This window comes from Glossina fuscipes, unplaced genomic scaffold, assembly GCF_014805625.2.
Source record: "Glossina fuscipes isolate IAEA_lab_2018 unplaced genomic scaffold, Yale_Gfus_2 121, whole genome shotgun sequence".
NCBI classification, from domain to species: domain Eukaryota; kingdom Metazoa; phylum Arthropoda; class Insecta; order Diptera; family Glossinidae; genus Glossina; species Glossina fuscipes.
Window position 1 is genome coordinate 9,309,008 of NW_023998464.1, and position 19,094 is coordinate 9,328,101.

Below are 19,094 nucleotides of genomic sequence, written 5' to 3' on the forward strand. Positions count from 1 at the left end.
GACGAGTTCTGTAGCATGTTTTCTGAGATAAAGAAAGGAAAAAAATCGAAGTATGAGATATTGTTTTTAGTGACGATGTTTTATTTCGGAGATAAATAAGTGAACAAGCTATCTCTCACAAACGAAATGTGGGCAATAATCGATAAATTACATTGTGTCCATTAAAGTCAAAACTGTTTTGATAAGATGTCGAACTTTAACTTACCAAAACAGTCAACACCTTTAAGCACCGGCTTAAACCGCGTTTGATTTCCACCTTCGTTATAGCTTGACGCGATAAGCAAGTCTCAACTTCACTTAGCAAATACTATTTTTGTGAAAAAGCCTCCGCTTACATGTCTTCTATTTAGTGTTCCGATTTGACCCAAACAAGGTAGTGACGCGGCACTTTCTTGGTAAAAGCACTGGAATAGTTCAATTCATGGTCGTTACTTGTACTCTTTATCCTCGCAAATATATATAGCGCACTTTACTTTCGCAACATTTGAGTTCTTTTATAATACATGTATATACACACTTGCCCCCATCACATCTCACACTACAAAATTCATTCTGAGTTGTACTATCCCGAAATCATATGGAAAATAAATAAAATCTCAAAACATATCGTATCAAGCGGCCCATTTTCAAAAATGGGCCAAATTGGTCAGAGCAGAAGCCCGCAGTGGACGTTAAACTGAACGCAACTCGGTTTTTCTTAACAAAAATTTGTGGATTTTGCTCGTTACTCAGAAGTCATAAAATTTAGAAGACTGAAATTTTCACTTGGCGAAGCACCCTACTCCTTACGTACAAAAATGGAAAAATTCGGCCCGCATAAGGTTGCAAGTGATTAAATATTTTTTTACGAGTTTTTATGCTTACTTAGCACAATTTAAACAAGGTAGATTATTTAACACTATTGTGTACATAACTCAAATGAAGACATATCATCTGCCTAAAATTAGGTTAATTCTAAAATGAATATGATAGACGCCGTAGTAAAACTAGTGAAACAGAATTCGAAAAGCATAGTGGTAGCGAGATTCGCGTGCTGCCGAATATAACTTTTTTACTTGTTTTTAACTTATATTTTTTTTGGTTAATCAATATTTTTCTTTCTGTCACTTTGTGCTTTTTTATTTATGTGTTCCATTTTATTCTTTAGTTACGAAAACTAGGAAAAAAAAAAAAATAAAAAAAAAAATGAACATCACCCGACATGCTTGTTTTCTAAAGTTGCTGTTATTACTGTGACTTTTATTGCTTTATAGAAAATGGACACTTTTCATGCTTCATCTAGGCAATTTAATCAAAGGCATATTAAGTTTGTGCGGATGTATATAACACACAGAAGAACTTGAGATAAGCCCCACTTTTTATTATACCGATTGATTCAGGATTACTATCTGACTCAGAATCACGTTCTGAATCAATCTAACCTTGTCCGTCTGAATTTTTCTCTTTTATTCTTGCACAGCTTGCAAGTTTTGACATATTTCGATGAAATTTGGTACGCAAACTTGTTTTGGCCTAAGAACGAATGCTATCGAAAATGGTTTCGAGCGGACCACTTCTTTGACGGTTATTACATGGTTTTCTTAAAACCCTCGGTTCCTCAATACATTCATTCGTCGCATGCGCTTAATATTTAATTATTATGTTTCACATTCTTTCTTAACGTTAACCCAACTCGTTAGAGTGCTACAAAGTGACTGTTTCCGATTATGTAAGCTTTATATCCATTTGTGGTACAGGGTATATTAAGTTTTTACTGGCATATGCAACACTCAGAAGTGACTAAAACCATTATAGACCCCTTGCTTATACTTACTGATCGATTCAGAATCATTTTCTGAATTAATTTAACCCTGAATATGCGTCTGATGTTTGCCAATGTAAATTTTTGTTCAATTTACAGGTTGTAATCTTTGAGATATTTTGATGAAATTTTGGACATTGACATTGAAGACAAAAGGTATTGAAAATGCTTCGGATGGCACCACTACTGCGACTTATCTCCATATAACGCTTTGGTTTGAAAAGTCGTTATTAGAAAAAAATTGCCATTTTCAATATTTTTTGGCAAAACTCGCTGTGTAATAGTATTTCGATATTTTAAAGCGGTATGAAAATTTTGGCTCGGTTGGGGGAATTCCTCTCATCTAACCGTTCCTGCGGTAACGGAATCTTTATATGGTCTTTTTTTCACATAGAGGAACTCTCAAGATATGTAAAACCTTACATGACAAAAAAAACTTAAACGTTAATGTTTTGTGATGAAAAGTTCATGACAGTAACTTGACATAAAAACAAGTAAGAAAGATATATTCCGCGTGGGATGAATCTCACATACCCACCATTTCTCTTTCTACTCACCGTGTTCTTTTATTTAATACCCGTATCGCTGGTATGATTAACAAAAAAATTAATCGCGGTGCCTACCTTATTCATTTTAGAATTAACCCATTTTTAGGCAGATAACATCTTTAATACTATCCTGCTTGCAAAAACTCTCCACGTCTCTACCAAATTTGAAGCTGATATCTTCATTTTTGCAATCTTGAGAGTGCCAATAACAAATACAACATAAATACACACACGGACAGATATGGCTTAATTAACTTAAAAATTGACGCTGATCGAGAATATATATACTTTATAGGGAATCTAAAGCTTCCTTTTGGGTGCTACATAAATTATGAAAAAAAACAAAATGAGTATACTCCCTTCCTTCAGTGATGGGTATAATTAAGAAACTTGAGCAACACGAGTCCATTTTTTGGACCTGCATACTTGTGCTTGACGAATTAATGTAGGGTGCACGGAATTGAAATGCGAATGTGAGGTTGATCTTTTGATCTTATTTACACTGCGAAAATTAACGATAACTTTTGTTGATTAAATGATCGATAGTAACTGTGGTTGGAAAAACAAATGATACAAGTGTACGCATGAGAAGAGGACCTACTATAGGACGCATATGTGAGACGAAAAAAAAATCATAAAGCTAACTTAAAACCTTGAGCTAACTTAAACCTCTGTGTAAATTGCTTAAAAAATACGCAGATTGTTTGCATAGCGCAAATGTGCCAACAGCATCTTCCTACAAGAGAAAGGCTTTGGCTTCCAACTAGGATCATTGATAGGTAAAATAGCCACTTTCGGCATTGTACGGTTCACGGCAACTCGGACTATTCCATCTTGGCCTCAAACAATATCATTTGGACTCAAGTCCCATCTTAGAGATGGAAGGCTTGTTACTTTTGTGAGACCCACCCCGCCAACGGCAATATTGAGAATAGGAACACATCATCTTGGACATTTTTGCAAAAAAGAGAGATACAAATTGCTCCCTTTTGTCAAAACATCTTTTTGCCACTTGTTCAAACGAGTTATGCTGATGTCACTTAAATCAAGTTCCATTACAAAATTAACTGGCAACTGACGCGCGCGAGATCGTACGCTTTTGATTGTTCTATTGCTTAAATTTTTCTTATCGTTTTATGCGCGTTTTAAGCTAAGTATTTGTAAAAATATAAAAGTGTTAAAGGTGTAAAAGTGTAAGAATTACATCAATTATATTAAAATTTTGTGATTTTCATTTTGATTCTTGCGATTAGCACTTGTGCTCGCAATAGTAAATCTCTTTCGAGTTTTTTTTTTTCTTCCTTCAGTGTTAACAGCTTTTCTCTTGGCTTGTTTACCGTTGCTTCAGTACTGTAAATTTTACGTGTAATTTGAGAGATAATTTTTCTGATTTTTATTCTCTCTTTTTTTCGTACTTCCAGTTTGGTTTTGCTTTCCCTTGTTCTTTTGCTCTCTTGTTACAGCGACAACGTAACGGAGAAGTTTTTTTAAATTTCGTAAATTTGTAGATAAATTTAGTGTTGTGGATTCTTTTAAATTTGTACTTTTTTGTCCTAATAATTCACTTCTTTCTTTTTGTTGACTTGACATGGAGTGCTTATACACCATGTCGCGCAAAAACAGGTCCGGTATCGGATAGATTCGTTTCTTGTTGGCTCTGCGAGCGCTTTGGTCATGCTAAGTGTGCCGGTATTCTCGGCCGTGCTGCTGACGCAGTTGCTGACCCTTCTAAAGGCTTAAGCTGGCCAAGTCCTGACTGTAGGCAGCGGGGCATTGATTTTTACAAACTTTTCACGGAGACGCGAAATGGTGTCTCGGAATTGAGAAGAAATCTCGCTTCTTGTGGGAGAAGTTTGAGCTAATTAAGTCTAGCTGGGTTTGATGAGTGTTGTTTTATTGGGAACTCATCTTCTACTCGTAGCGTAGCGTGTGGGACGTCACCTCTGGGTTTCTCCAAGTCTGGTTCGTTGGTATAAATTACCGCTCCCTCTAACTTTAAAATGAACAGTAATGTGTCCGATATTGCTGAGTCGGTTGGTAGCAAAACAGTTACAAACAAACCGGTAAAGTCCGTCGGTTTTAAATTACGCCGAAGTGGCAAGGGTATCTCCACTCAGAGCCGCCATTCACTCTAATCAAGCGCCATCGCCTAAAAGTAATGAAGTGAAAAATAAATCATCCTCTCCCCCTGGCTGTTCGCGTGTGAACGCTGGTCACCAGACTGGGCAAGTCTCACAAGCTGCCGGTACAAGGACGATAACCCCACCTATATTTTCCCCAACTCTAAACTCTCCTATCGTGAACGCCCCTCCTGCTCCAAGTAGTGACATTTGCTTGAAGGCAGTTCCTCCCAGAAAAGCTATATTTGTGTCAAGACTGGCACACGAAACATCAGTGGATAACGTAAAAAGTTATCTGGCGGCGAAAGTCCAATCAGTCAACTTAAAGCGGGTTAGCATCTTCAAAATGGCTCCTTCTCAATCTAGGGCAATCTCCTCTTTTAAAATATTAGTTCCGACTGAAAACAGTGATATGTTGTTGAACAAATCACTGTGGCCAGTAGGATCCTTAATTAAGGAATTTATCCCTCGAGATCGTCCCCGTAATACCAAAGCAATAGTCTTGTCGCCTTCAAACAACTAAATGTTTCTTCAGGCCCATTATCTCTCATTTATCAAAATGTTAGGGGCCTAAATTCAAAAATTCATTCTAGTTTTCTAAATTCAGTGAGCACGGAGTTTTTCTGTTTGGCCTTCACTGAAACTTGGCTAAAACCCGATCTTCATTCGTCGGAACATTTCCATAATTCTTTCCAAGTGTTTAGAAATGATCGAGTGAATTGCATTGATGGTGGTGTATTAATTGCCATATCTGCGTCAGTCCCGTCCAATTTAATTGAATTTCCCACTTCTCCTGACGTTGAATTTATCGCTATTCGTGCGAATACGCCTGATAAACATCTATTTATAACCTGCTCCTATATTCCCCCAAATTCCGATATCTCCATTTACAGGAAACACGCTTCCCTCATTTGTGAAGTGGCCGAGCGGTCTAGACCTACTGATTTGGTCGTTGCATTGGGTGACTTCAACTTGCCTCAAGTCACTTGGTGTAACAGGGATAATTCTGGCTGTTTGGTTCCTACTTCAACGTCTGATAGGGCTGTTGTGTTCTTTAGTGAATTGTTTGATCATAATTTGGATCAATATAATCGTACCCCTAATTGTAATGGTAGACTGCTTGATCTCTGCTTTGCCAATTTTCCCGAGATTAACGTAAATCGTTGTCCACCTTTTAGTTTACCTGAAGGTCCTTATCATTCATCAATGTGCATTTCCTTTTATCACAAGAATGATGATGCGTTGAACTGCCTTAATGTGCCAAATCAAACTTTTTAAATAAATATTATAATTTTCATAAAATCAATATTGTATTGCTACAACATCTTCTTTCACAGATGAGGCTTGATTTCTCAATCGAAAGTATTGAAAGCTTGCTGTCAATACATAACATCTAGCTATTCTGCGCCTGAATAGAAAAAACTCGCTATTCAAAAAATATTCGAAAAGTGGCTCTGCGCTCGACTATTTCGCTTACTCGGTGGCGGGGCATAGATTTAACTCCCTCAACCACCATTATTACTGCAGATACCTTCAGTTCATTAAATCCTCTCTTTTTGCCAATCCTAAATACTTTTTTAAATTTGTTAACTCTAAAAGAAAAATTTCCACATATCCCTCTCATGTTTCTTTTAATGGTTCTGATTGCTTGTTATGTTTTCAAGACTTTTTCTAGTGACTCTCGCACAGATGTACACTGATTTAAGCAAAGCGTTTGATATGGTTAACCATAACTTACTTATCTTTAAACTCCGAGCCTCTGGCTTCCCTTTCTATTGAGTGAAATGGATAAACTCTTATCTGCACAATAGATCCTTCAGGGTTCTGTCATCCGGATGAATTCCCCTGACGTCTGGCATACCTCAAGCCACTTAGGTCTCATTTTATTTAGTTTATACATTAACGATTTCCCATCGGTGATTAATTCCAGTCAGATTGCAGTCAGTCAACCTTTCTTCGTTCACAAATGAGATGGTCAGCTAATATACAAATACAAAATAAAAAATGGTTCATGCAATTCAAATACTCCAAGCACCGTTATTTTTTCTTAAATTTTCAAAAATTAAAATTTTATTCTAATCTAAATTGTATATTTCCACACCGATTACAAATCTAGCTGAGGATAGGGATAAGGGTACTTATGTGCGTACAGCGAAACAGTTATTAAGAGAGGAAAACTTTGTTTATTTAAGTTTTTTAGCATTATCTGATTCCATTATACTTCGCACAACACCATCCAACTTATTAGAAATTGGTACAAAAAAAAATTTTTTTTGTACTCGCTTATGGCCCATGGCCCCCATACTTCGCAGAGGACTTGTTTTCTGTATACAGCCCTCATTGCTCTAGCAAAAGAGGCTATTTCAGGTTCTCATAAAAACCTTGTCCAATCTTGAACCATTGTCTTCGTAGGACCTCATGGCTATATACCTATAAATGGCTTCGACATATACATCCGTTCCAAAGGTACAACCCCGAAGTGTTCATCAACAGGGGCGTACAGTGAGCATTAAGCGCGGAAAACAAGCAGAAATTTCCCAATATCACTTGAAGAACACAACAAAATAACTTTTTCTGTTAACTTTAATTCAGATATGAATGAATATCAATGAATTGAATGATTTCCACCTTTTCATTTACTCTTTCATCATAACCGCAAGTTATAACTAAACGGTAACGTTTTCAATCGCTTCCAGATAAAGTGCGAGGCAATGTTACAACCAATGAATGATTCTTTTTTCTCTTGAAACGATTAATGTCTAAGTATACATTTGACAAATCCAAAGGATTGTAAATTTTAAATTTTTTTTATCCGTCTGATCAAAATGCTTTGTATTTAACGACGAGTACAACGCTTCAGGACTGATACTTATTCTTCGGAAAGTCTTCTGAAATACTCCCATCATCAATTCCGCACCTCCTATGCCCAAACCTGGATGTAAAAACAGCACGCGACCCATCTCGTCACCACACCAACAAACAACATTGTTTAAGTTATTTTGCGGCCATACAATTATTTGACACATCACATCGCTTGTGCTCAAGACTAATTTATCGTTACGTGTATTTGTTTATATTTCATTTAGTTTACATTCATTTCCACCTCTATGTTTTTAGTTGAGATTTTTGGGTTAACTGCATAAGAATTCGTTTGCACTAGAGCAAAAATTAAGTAACAGAAGCGTGCTTAGAAATATAAGAATTTGAAATTGAACAACAGAAACAAGATTTAGAATTTGTAAACTAGTATAACAATTCTTGTACGGATGTTTTATATACTTTGTTTAGTGTGGACATGTTTTTAAGCCAATCCTGTCCGTTTTTGCACTGATATTCCAAAAGATGTATCACTTAAATCATTTAAAGACATTAAAAGGAAATTTTCCAATCAAATTACCACGTTTTAGAAGGGTTGACTTTTCTAAAATATAAACTGTTGTAAGTTTTAATCATACTATAGAATTTTGAAGTTCCTTGTATTTTTCTAAAAAAGAATCTGTTGTAAGCTTTATTCATACTACAGAAATTTGAAATTCATTGTGTTTTTCTAATAAAGAACCTGTAACTTTTATTCAGACTATAGAAATTTGAAATTTCTTGTGTTTTTCAAGGCTTTCTCTAGTGGCACTTGCATGGATGTCGTCATGATCTTAGTAAAGCGTTTGACTTAGTTAGCCATTTCTTCAAACTCCAGCCCTCTGGCATACCATTGTACTTAATGAAACGGATAAGCTCTTATCTGCATAATAGATTATTTAAGGTTTAAATTCATCACCTCGGCGAAACACATATGAGAAGAGCAACAGTTATGTTGTCACGTATTCCCAAAACGTTTTTCTGAAAACTGCATTCCCAAGCGTATAATTTTAGACCTTAAATAAAAAATTATCAATAAAAATTAAATTTTATTTCATCACCACCTACCCCAATGTCGCTTAAAACTTTGTTCGTTAATTTAACACGTTCATCTCTACATTTCATTGGCGAATTTGATCATTTTTGACACACTTAGCAATAACTCCATTGAGAGGTATTAATTATTAATATAATTAGTAACATTTGTGGAAAGTTCAATGAAATCTGTTAAATCTTTTAAAAGTTTAAGAAAATCTGTTGAAAGTTCAGAAATTTTGTTAACGCTTCATTAAATCGTTCTCCTTACTTGCAAGGACATTAAAAAAAGGAATTGAATTTATATTTGGCGATATCGGTGTAGTTTTTAGGAGCTTTAGCAATATCATCAAAGCCAAACTATCGCAAAATAATTTCATCATGGAACCAAGTAAAAAGAGACCACCAAATGGCAGAATAGAAGCCATTCCCTGTTTATAGCCAATCTTCATGTGGGGATTATCAAAAATTGTGGTACCATCTCGGTACTGAGCTTTATGTTGGACAGCACCTACCTTATTATGTTTACGCACATTTTTATTCCAGTAATAGGTAAAAATTGGCGTTATTTCCTTGCAGCTGTCTTGAGCACGTAAATCCCAAATATCCTTTTCTTCGAAAGGTTTACGATAAAACCAATTCAACAAACCACTGAAATGAATTATTACGTAATGCTGAAGTGCCGAATCATTATAACCTTATTCCTCCAACAAAGCAATAACATCGCTCCAATAATGCTCAAAATATTGTTATGAAATTCGCTTTTGTAAGATACAGTCCGTATCACTGGAGCGTGGATATTTTGATCAAGAGATATACACTACAAAGTTCTTTTATTTTACTACTTTGTCTTTCACAACAGTAGGAATATTTATTTACAATTATATTTCTTACATGTAGGATTATTTACAATTTATTTTGGCCGCACTCTCAGGTCAAAAGTTCTTGCCCGACTAACTCTCCCTTCCACAGATATTCTATTTACGTACATTTTTACAAGCATGTTACTATACCTAAATTTATGGTTTTATTTCTAATCCCAGCCTGCTTTTCCGCTAATCGTTTTCATCGGCCTGCAGTTGCATGAGGCGGCTACGAATGCTCATTTGGTTTTTCTTTCTTCAGGGAATCTATTATTACGAAAATTATTTGGCTGACATTAACTGAATTTGAGATTTTCGTAACAATATACAACTTTTTCAATATTTAAAATAGTCGCGGCTTCTTAGCTTTTAGAAAAACATTCGAATACTAACTTGGAGCACTGTATATTATATACAGTAAAAGCTGCTTATTCGGGCTTCCTTTATTCGCGGTTTCACTATTCGCGGGTGAAAAAAGTGCGACCCAATTCCCATATTCGTGGCTATAAATTTCTTTATTCGCGGATTTTTTTGTGACTGGTTCCGAAATTGTTTTGTTTTTGAAGTTGAAACTTATTTAAAAAAACAGTAATCCGCCTGAGTGGCCGAGTAAGCAGGAGTCTCGACTAGCAACTCAATGGTCGTGGGTTTAAATCTCAAGTGCGGTAGAGTTTTTAATAAAGCCGAAAGCCTTAGATGCTAGTGCGTTAAGACATTAGTCTTATTATTTATTCTCTGGCTAAATTTATAATAATAAGAATAGTAATGATAATAATAAAAAAACAGTATTTAGACTTTAAAGCACTTCTAGTTTTGGATAACCCACCAGGAAAGGACGAGATGGTTTCGAACAGATAGAATAAAGTGACATTCAGGAATTGCTTGAATCGCAAGATGAAGATTTGACTGAAACCGACTTGGAGGAAATGTTAAATTCACCGCCCATTGAAGAAGAGGCTTCAACAGGCACTGGAAACATGGCACTTCATTTGAAAAGTCTTAGTGAAGGTTTAATTAAGAATGGCAAATTATTCACCATGAAATAATAATTTATGGATAATAATTAAAATGACTGTAACCAAAGAACAGCAGACCCGCATTATTTCTCTCAACTTTATAAGAAAAATCAACTGAGGAATGAAGTTTTATATTAACATAAAGCTTTATTTGATTTTATTGAGAAAGATGAAGCTAAATCAATAGCATCACAGAAATAAATTCATGAGTCTACTTTCGACGTTCTTCTTCTTTACGTCCTTGTTATTCAATTCCACTTACCAATTTGAAAAATGTTGGTGCAAATAGTATTATTTATTTATTTATTTATTTATTTTAATTCTACTTATACATGAAACTCAACTAAACAAATAACAGTCGAGTTCACTTGGCACTTAAAGCAAAACTTATATTAATTAATAATAAAACTTAGTATAAGTACAATAAAACAAATAAAAAGGAAAAAAAAAAAAAGCATGTGCACAGCTATTAAATTTATTATATAAAAAATCATAAGAACTTAATATATAAATAAGAAATTTTAACCACATAAACAAAACTTCACCACACGGTCTATTAAAATTCACTTCAATTTTCAACAGTTGATAAAATTGCAAACTTTCTGTTGGCAACTCTTTACGAACGGCGTTGCATCTATTGTTGTAAATATGTATATTATAATACTGAAAAGAAAGCTACTAACGTTACATTAGTAATAATTACCTTTCATATGACTCCAAGTATTCGTTATGATTTTTTCTCGAATTCGAATGTCTTTCTGACTTTGCGTAAATTGTTTATGCAGCACATCGGGTCAACAATCAGAAAGCCTACAGTAATATAAAAACTATATGTATGTTATGTTGAAATTTATTAACGTCATTAAAAAAGCAATGTATTTAAATGGCAAGAAATTTACTAATTAGTTAATTTAAAGGAAAAAGAAACCGAAAAGTCAAACACCCAGTTTTCTAACAGCTGTAAAAAAGTGGAGGAACAAAGAAAATAAATTTATGTTCTTTTGTTCTTTTTGGTATTATCCATACAATTTTCGTAAATCTGAAAAACCGTCCGTTAGCCCGTAGTGCGTGGAGTAAGTGCATGCTCATTTTTCACTAAAGAAAAAAGCTGGTAACCTTAGGCTTATAAAGTAAACATGGGAATACATTTTTTCTTTCTTTTATTCTCTCTCTAATATATATATACACATTCGTAAGCGCTTTTTAGTTTGAGAGATTGATTTGTCAAAAAATATGATGGAAGCGGAGTTTTCGGTTTCTCATAAGAATACAAAAACTTGTGCAAAAAAATTTGATAGAAAATAAGAATGTTGGTTTTTTAAGTGAAGTAAAATACGCCATAATCAAGAAGAATATTAAGAAAAATTGCTCCCATTTATATGCAATTGAAAGCACAGAAATGTAGAAAATAATTCTTAACTATATATAATTTAAAAGATCATATTCCCAACATTGAAAAAAAAAACCTTTAAAGTGTTTTATAAAACGTAAGCAGTGAAATAAAACAAAATCGTACGAAGAAAATTAACAAAAAATGTAACATAATAGCAGAAAAATTTGTTGATATTAAAGGAACAAAATTAATTACGGAGGGGGATAAAGAATTAAAGATTGCTTTCTCGTAGGGCACATCCAGACCTTACAAATGTGAAAACAAGGCGTTTCTCGTTTGACTAAACCTTATTTTTAGATGTTACGAAAGCCCTTATAAAAGCACTCTTTAATCACAATTTTTTTTGAAGATTTGTTGATTTCTTTATGTTGTTTTATTATGCTATGCCTTCATTTTTTCTATACTTGCAGTGCTTGTATAATTTTCTTTTTGTTTCCTTTCTCTCTATGGGTCTTGTTTGTTTTCTTTCTTATGCTCTAGAGTTACCATAACACAAGTAGCTTATAGCATTAAAAGTGTTTTAATTAAATGTTTTTTAGTCTATCTCCATTCAACATACCAAAAAAAAAAAAAAAAAATTAAATGTTAAAGAATTAAAAAAAAAAAATGCTTTTCCTAAACAAAACTTGTATGGAAACAAAGTAGGAAAGTGTAAAATATAATATAAAATTCACTAGAAAGTATTTTCAATTCAAAAAGTACTAGAAGAGTCGTGATGATCGTCGAAGGAAAGGTAAATATTTTAAACATAATTTAGTGTTATTGGTTATTTACTTTTACTAAATTAAGGTTTTATTTAAGAGGTTTCACATTGTGTATGCGAATTCTTCTCTTTCTTTAAAAGCAAAACTTTTACTCCAGTTTGGGCAGGAGTTTAGTAGGTGTTGGTTGGTATGATTTGTGTGAAATTCTGATGTGTTCGCAGTGAAAAGAAATAGATATATTGGCTTTAACGTCCCCTTGCAATAAGATATTTTTAAAAAGCGTATTCTCGACTAGCAACTCGCTTTAGAAAATTTTGTTGTCCTCCTTTGTTGGAGCTTAGCCCAAAATTAAGATATTAACATTGACAAACGTAGTTATTAAATAGTCATAATCAGTCTGAAGATAGGTAGGTAAGCAAGCCTACGAATTTTAAAAAACAGTGACAATTCATGTACTTTGCTTTTTGCAGTATTAAATATTTTATTTCAGAATTTAGGAGTAGGATTAGTTGTTCCGATTCTTCCAATAAAGGAAAAATTTGGGTAGTTACAAAAATGTGCTTTACTATGAGAAATTGTTCACAATTGCAGATTGGAGCAGAACAGTAGTTTCTATTTAAGCTTTGTTCCAATGTATCTTTGAACTAACAACTTTTGCATGATATCGTCCATAATAACTTCGTAGCTCGATCAACTTGCTCATTTCCAAAAAAAATTGATATGACTTTGTTCTCAAAACATTTTAATTTTATCGCGACATAATGATTTTCTTTAATTTGCTGATGGTGCTTTGACAGCAAATAGAGGGATTTCGAATAGCTTACAATACTAGACTATTAATTGTGTTAGTTAATTAGTTAGTTAACAGTGTTAACTTTAGTTTTGCGAACAATTCAAAGCGTGAAGCACAGTTCCGGCGTTGGATGTGACAGTTGAAGCACTTTCGTAAAGTGTGTGATTAAGAAGCACTTGTCTTGAAGCAAGAGGCAGACCGTAGGATTCAGAGCCATCTGCATATAAAAGATTCTAACCGCCAGTCTCCAGTATTTGGGTTTTTCCAGAAATTATACCCCTGAAAACGTAATTTGGAGTGTCTCCTTTCTTGTAGATAGGGAAAGAGAGTAGTCTTTCAAAACTCATGGCGGGTTAAGGCGAAAATTGCGGGACATTTTTAGGGGAAATTTCAATTTTTTGAGATACAGAAAGAAGTGATGGGAAAAAACATAACACCTACTGTTAAGTGGAAATAAGTGGGAGAAAGAAAAAGACTAAGTTGGGGAAAACATAATACCTACTACTTAATAGTAAATTGCGGATCGTGGATTTCTAATTTTCTTGGCAATAGTAGTCTTTCTTGCATCTTCAGAGAGAATAGGATTGTTTGGGTTGAGAAGTTAGTTTTTAATTCATGAAGTACATATTCTAAAACTGGACGGTCAATTTCATTTATGATATTGTTGATGGGTATCATGCAAAAGGCATTGATCTAAGGGCTTGGTGATAGACTGGTTTAAGGATGTTGATATTAGATTTGCAACTGATGCCATAGGCAATCTTGCTTAAAACGTTCATTTTGCTAAGGTAACCAATAAAATATGCGTGGCTTTTCCAAGCAATATATTATGTGAAGTTCACCCTTATTTAAATGGGATTTTTTAACTGAAGACAATGTGATGTTCAACGATATTTGTTATGAACCCGAGAACATTGAGCGTCTGTACATTTTGTTTTGGTTGATTAGTAACATGCATCAGTCGATTTTCCCCATCACACATCCGCTTTCTACCAATTTTTTTGACTTTTGTATTGAAAATGTTGCGCCTGATAATAAAGTTATCAGATAAGAAATTCAAGGCTTTGCTAAAGCAATAAAATAGATATATGGGGTTTGAATCGAATGTTAGAGACTTTTCGTAACACAAGCATGAAAGCGTAAATGTGTCCTCCTAGATGCAAGGCAAACAAGGTAACTTTTATGCATTACAGGAGTTGCTGACCTGAAATTTAGGTCAACGGCTAACTTAAACCTACTTGAAAACTGTATTGATATGTGCTGTCTGTTTTGACAAATTGAATTAAGGAAGATATACCGAGTAAGTAATGTAAAGTATATGCATGAAGGGTATTCTGATTAATTTTTATCGAATGACTATTTGTTTTCTTCATAGCGGATGTGGTTTAACAGCATTGAAAGCTAAGAAAGCAATATTTAACTTCTTGCCTTTCTGACTTTTGGTGGTTTGTGCATCCGATGCAAATATATAAGTTACTTTTCAATTGATGGAGATCAATCGTAAACATATTTGCCAAATGTCAGGATGATATATTTTTCATCTTTTTCTTTTTTATTTTTTTTTTTTAACTCTTTGTGTATTTGAGAAAAATCCCTAAATTTGAACATGCGTGCAGACGTTTAAGTCTTAAGTCTATTGCTTTACATGTTCTTATTACATATTTGTTCGCATCACAAACGACTTGTTTCGATTAATATACTTTCATTCAGCCGCTGCGCTGTAAAATATATAAATAAATACTCATGAAAATAGTGTTATATATAAATAAAGTTCATCTGACCTTGACTAATAAAGTTAAAGATAGACGAAGATTTCCTCATGACGTTTTTATCAAATAAAGGTATTTGGAAGAAAAAGAAGAAAAAATAAATTAATAATTCCATTTAATAAAAAATAAATTAATAATTCCGTTAATTTAAAAAGCAAATTGTTTTGAACATAAACAAAAATAATATGGAAGCTTGTGAATAATTTTAAAAATTTATGAAATCGCCCTCATAATATTTTCGAAAAAAAGCGAAGAAGAATATCGTAAAAGCAAATAGGATCAGCGAAATTTATGAACGCATTTTTTTTTTTTAACTAACAATATGGTGTTAATAAAAAATGTCACTTTGGAATTGTTGCTGCTTTTAATAGCCTTCTCTAGCAGTTATTAAACATGTTTGAAGTGTTTTTTTAGCCTACGCTTTAAAAAAACGTTACACTGTCTGAATTTTCAAATAGCTTGAATTTTTAATCTCAGTTACGTCCAATTATGTGCATAAATTGATAAAATTGAGTATTTTTTTGAGATATGGACGGGTATTACCGGGATGTAGATAGTCTATGCTACCATTGTTAAAGATATATTAAATTGCTTGTGAATGTATGTAGAGGAGTTTGAAATAAACGCTTCATACAGTTTTAAGAACGTCGGTTCTTTTTTAGCGCACCAATAAAGACTCGTATAAAAAATAAGCCGTTACATGGGGTACAATATTAAGTTTAGTATTTTATTCAATTGCGAAGTGGTGTAGACATTGTCGAGGTATGACGTCGTGTCTTCCTTTTAGCTGACGGAGTGTAACTTTTTGCCAACTTATGGCCATACTGGAAAATCCTTGATCCCTGTTTTTCATTCTTTTCAGCAAACACAGGATGGTTTTGTCATTAAATAAAGTTGGAATTGACTTAACGAAAATTCCCTGTGTGCTGTTCTTTTTGTTGATTGTTATTTTAAAAACGTTGTACAAAAAACATATGAAAGAATGAAAATTCCTTGTGGTCAACATAGTCGAAAAATCGTTATTTCCAAATAAATGACTTTACAGTTTTGAAACTTGTTTTTTTATCATAGTTTATTTATTTATTTATTTACTTACCCATGAATCTCAGCTAAAATAAATTAGTACCTGAATTCAATTGACCCTTTACAAGTAAATCTCATACTAATTAAAATTAAAAACTAATACGAAGTATATAAGGGCAAGTAAAGAAAAAAAATTAAAAATAATAATTCATGTATAAATAAAAAAGAAAGAACAAAAGAAAAAAGAAAGGAAGAAAGCATGTACACGACTAGCGCATAGCAAACCCACAACCAGTACAGATCTAAGCTCCAAGTGAAGCCTTAACCCATTGCAAACATGCAAAAGCTTGGCAGGCTGTAACAGTAAACAACACAAGTTAGTTTTCAAAAATAAGATTACAAGTGAGTTTAAATACAACGTAGGCAAATCGACCGTGTTAGGCATAGTTTGTTGATAGACTTTGAAGAATCCGGCATTGAGATTAGCGATAGACAACATCTAGGGTTCTGTAAGCAATTCTGAACGGCTCATAACTATACTTACATTGATTAAGTTTAATGAAAATAAATTGCTTAGAGAAGCGATTAGAGACATTAAAGCTTATCTCCTCAAGTGATGTGGATGAATCGACGGTGCCGTTCATTAACTTAATTAGGAAAGAAACACCAAGAATAAATCTACGTTTCTTAGGTGATGGTAAGGACAACAGAAACAACCTATCTTCATGAGGAGGAAAGCTTAATATGGAAATTAAACGTAATCTTTGGTCAAACGGAACCGATGAACTAATCTATGTTTTCGAACTTGTGTGAATCAATGAAATACTCAGTATTGAATAACTTCCTCCTTGAAAAAGAAAGCTTCTTGCATTTTTTATGCTCTATACCACTTATCGTACAGGGTATGTTAAGTTAGTGCGGTCGTATGTAACACAGAAGGGCTGCGTTATACCTCTTATTATATCGATTGATTTAGAATCGTAATCTGAATTGATCTAAGCTTGTCTGTCCGTCTGGTCGTTTGATCTCTGTCCATGTAATTTTTTTTTCAAGCTACAGGTCGCAATTCTGGACATATTTCAACAAAATTTTGTACAATGACTTGTTTTAACCCAAGGACGAAGGATATTGAAAATGGTTCGGATCGGTCCACTTTTTTGAAAAGGCCTTATGTGGAAAACAATTCTAATATTCAAAATTTCTCGGCAAAAGCAGTTGGCCTATAACAGTAATTTCACACAAAAATAAGAATTGTGTTAGACAAAGCGGTGTAGGGTACTTAATGGCCGCCTTTGTTCGACTATAATGCTTTTGCTTGTTTTCATATTAAATAGTTCGTCCGTTAAGTAGTGAAGTATTGTGGATGAAAATAACAGACAAAAATAAAAAGTAAGACAATTATATTCGAAATTATGTCCGAATCTTTTAAAACAGAGGTGTTTTTATTTTACATAGGCGTGGCCTTCGAAGAAGTCGATAGCTTAATTTTTGTGGCCAGGAAGGTGTTTGCAGCAGACATTACACAGGCGGACGATCAGAGAACAGGGCAGACGGACATCCTTAAACCGATTCAGAATTTGATGCTGATCAAGAATACATATACTATGCACATGCATGAAGTAGTAAAAATAAAAGGTTTTTAAAATTTTTTACTAATAACAAAGAAACTTGAATTGAAATATCTTTGACTTAATTGGAAGATGGTTGTTTGCTGTTATTCTTTAATAAAACTTTGAAAATGTTCGCCATTGCACACATCTGAACTGTCTAAGACATTTTCAATGTTCTGGAATAAACATCTACTTGTAATAAAGATCTTAGTTACCTGATACATTCACTTTACCTGACACATTTCTCGTCTGTTTTCATAATAAAGTACCAAAAATTTACTTCATTTCCTTGTAACTTTTCGTGAGAGCACTTATATGAGCGAAGAACAAGAATGTGAATATGTGCTCTAAAAGAGTTTTCTTGTTGTTCTTCACTTATTATTGTCACAAAGTACTTAAAGACAAGAGTTTATTGCCATATAAATGCTTACTCTTTATAACAATCGTTATATGGGAGAGAGCGAAAAAAAACTTAAAACAGTTAATTTTTATGCCAAATTGTTATTATGGAACAATTTTCGTTATAGAATTACAAAAATTCGGTCTTTTCGACGTATGAAAGCTTCCTTCTCGCAGGAACAGTTATATGGGATATGACCCAGAAATTAGGCGAACAGATCGAAATGTTTCACATCAGTTTGAAATTGTGAAAAGAGAATTTTCTCTTATCGTCTATTTTTTATCAAAATAAGACCTTGTATGGGGGACGGTCGTTTATTTTCAATAGGGTAGGCTGTTAGCCCAAAACACGCTAGTAAACCAAATTTCAACAAAACATTTCACAAATGGCGACGTGAGAGTTGAAGAGAAAAATACGTGAACGAACAATTGGCGGATAGACAGACAAGCTTGAATACATTCAGAAAATGGTTTCTGAGTTGATCGATATAATAAAATGCAGGTATATCTTATATACTTCGTGCATAAGTTTTAAACGACAAATAATATAGGTTATAAAAAAACACAAATCAATTCATATAAATTTTGTGGACAAATGAACATAAAATCAAATGGAGAAACGAAAACGGGAATTAACTGAAATTTCATGTTGAAAGCTTGCCTGAAATAAGTAGCCATTGGTGTCTACAGTAAGCATTTTTCTTTGCATTTTCATTTTTAAAAACAAAAAATTAACTTTTTTCTTGTTTTCGTTTGCATGGCCACGCGTAATGAGGGTGCATTCCGTTTAAATCAAATCCATACATAGATAATTTCCAATTTTACTATATATACTATTTATGAGTTATCACTGCTTGCCTTCTCTCTATTATTCGTTTACCGTCCAACTTATTCTCTTTCATTACATTTTATCGAAATTTGTAATTACTAAACATGGCCTTTGTACTTCTCAATGCAGGATGATCGCCAGAAGAACAAAGGGGTGAGTTTTATCCCTTTGAAAACCCACCGAAACTATAGTTGTATATTGATTTCCAAACCGAGATTCAAACTTGACATGGTCACAATATCATTAAAGAAGTTATGATTTAACATAAAAAAAGATTAGGGAATAATATCATCTTATGGGTACTAAACTTCGATCATTTTTCTAAATTGGTGAAA

The 19,094-nt window shown here is 33.6% G+C and overlaps 1 protein-coding gene across 6 annotated transcripts in view; it reads left to right on the forward strand.

Annotated features, from left to right (window-relative positions):
* Positions 1-12,064: 12,064 nt before the first annotated feature.
* Positions 12,065-19,094, forward strand: part of LOC119640584 (protein FAM102A) — a 105,426-nt gene continuing 98,396 nt past the window's right edge. For 3 of the 6 annotated variants that reach the window (XM_038038725.1, XM_038038722.1, XM_038038729.1), the window contains exon 1: positions 12,065-12,365. The gene's annotated coding sequence lies outside the window, so the exon portion shown is untranslated. The remainder of the gene's footprint in view (positions 12,366-19,094) is intronic. The other 3 variants (XM_038038730.1, XM_038038731.1, XM_038038732.1) reach the window with 2 other exon arrangements.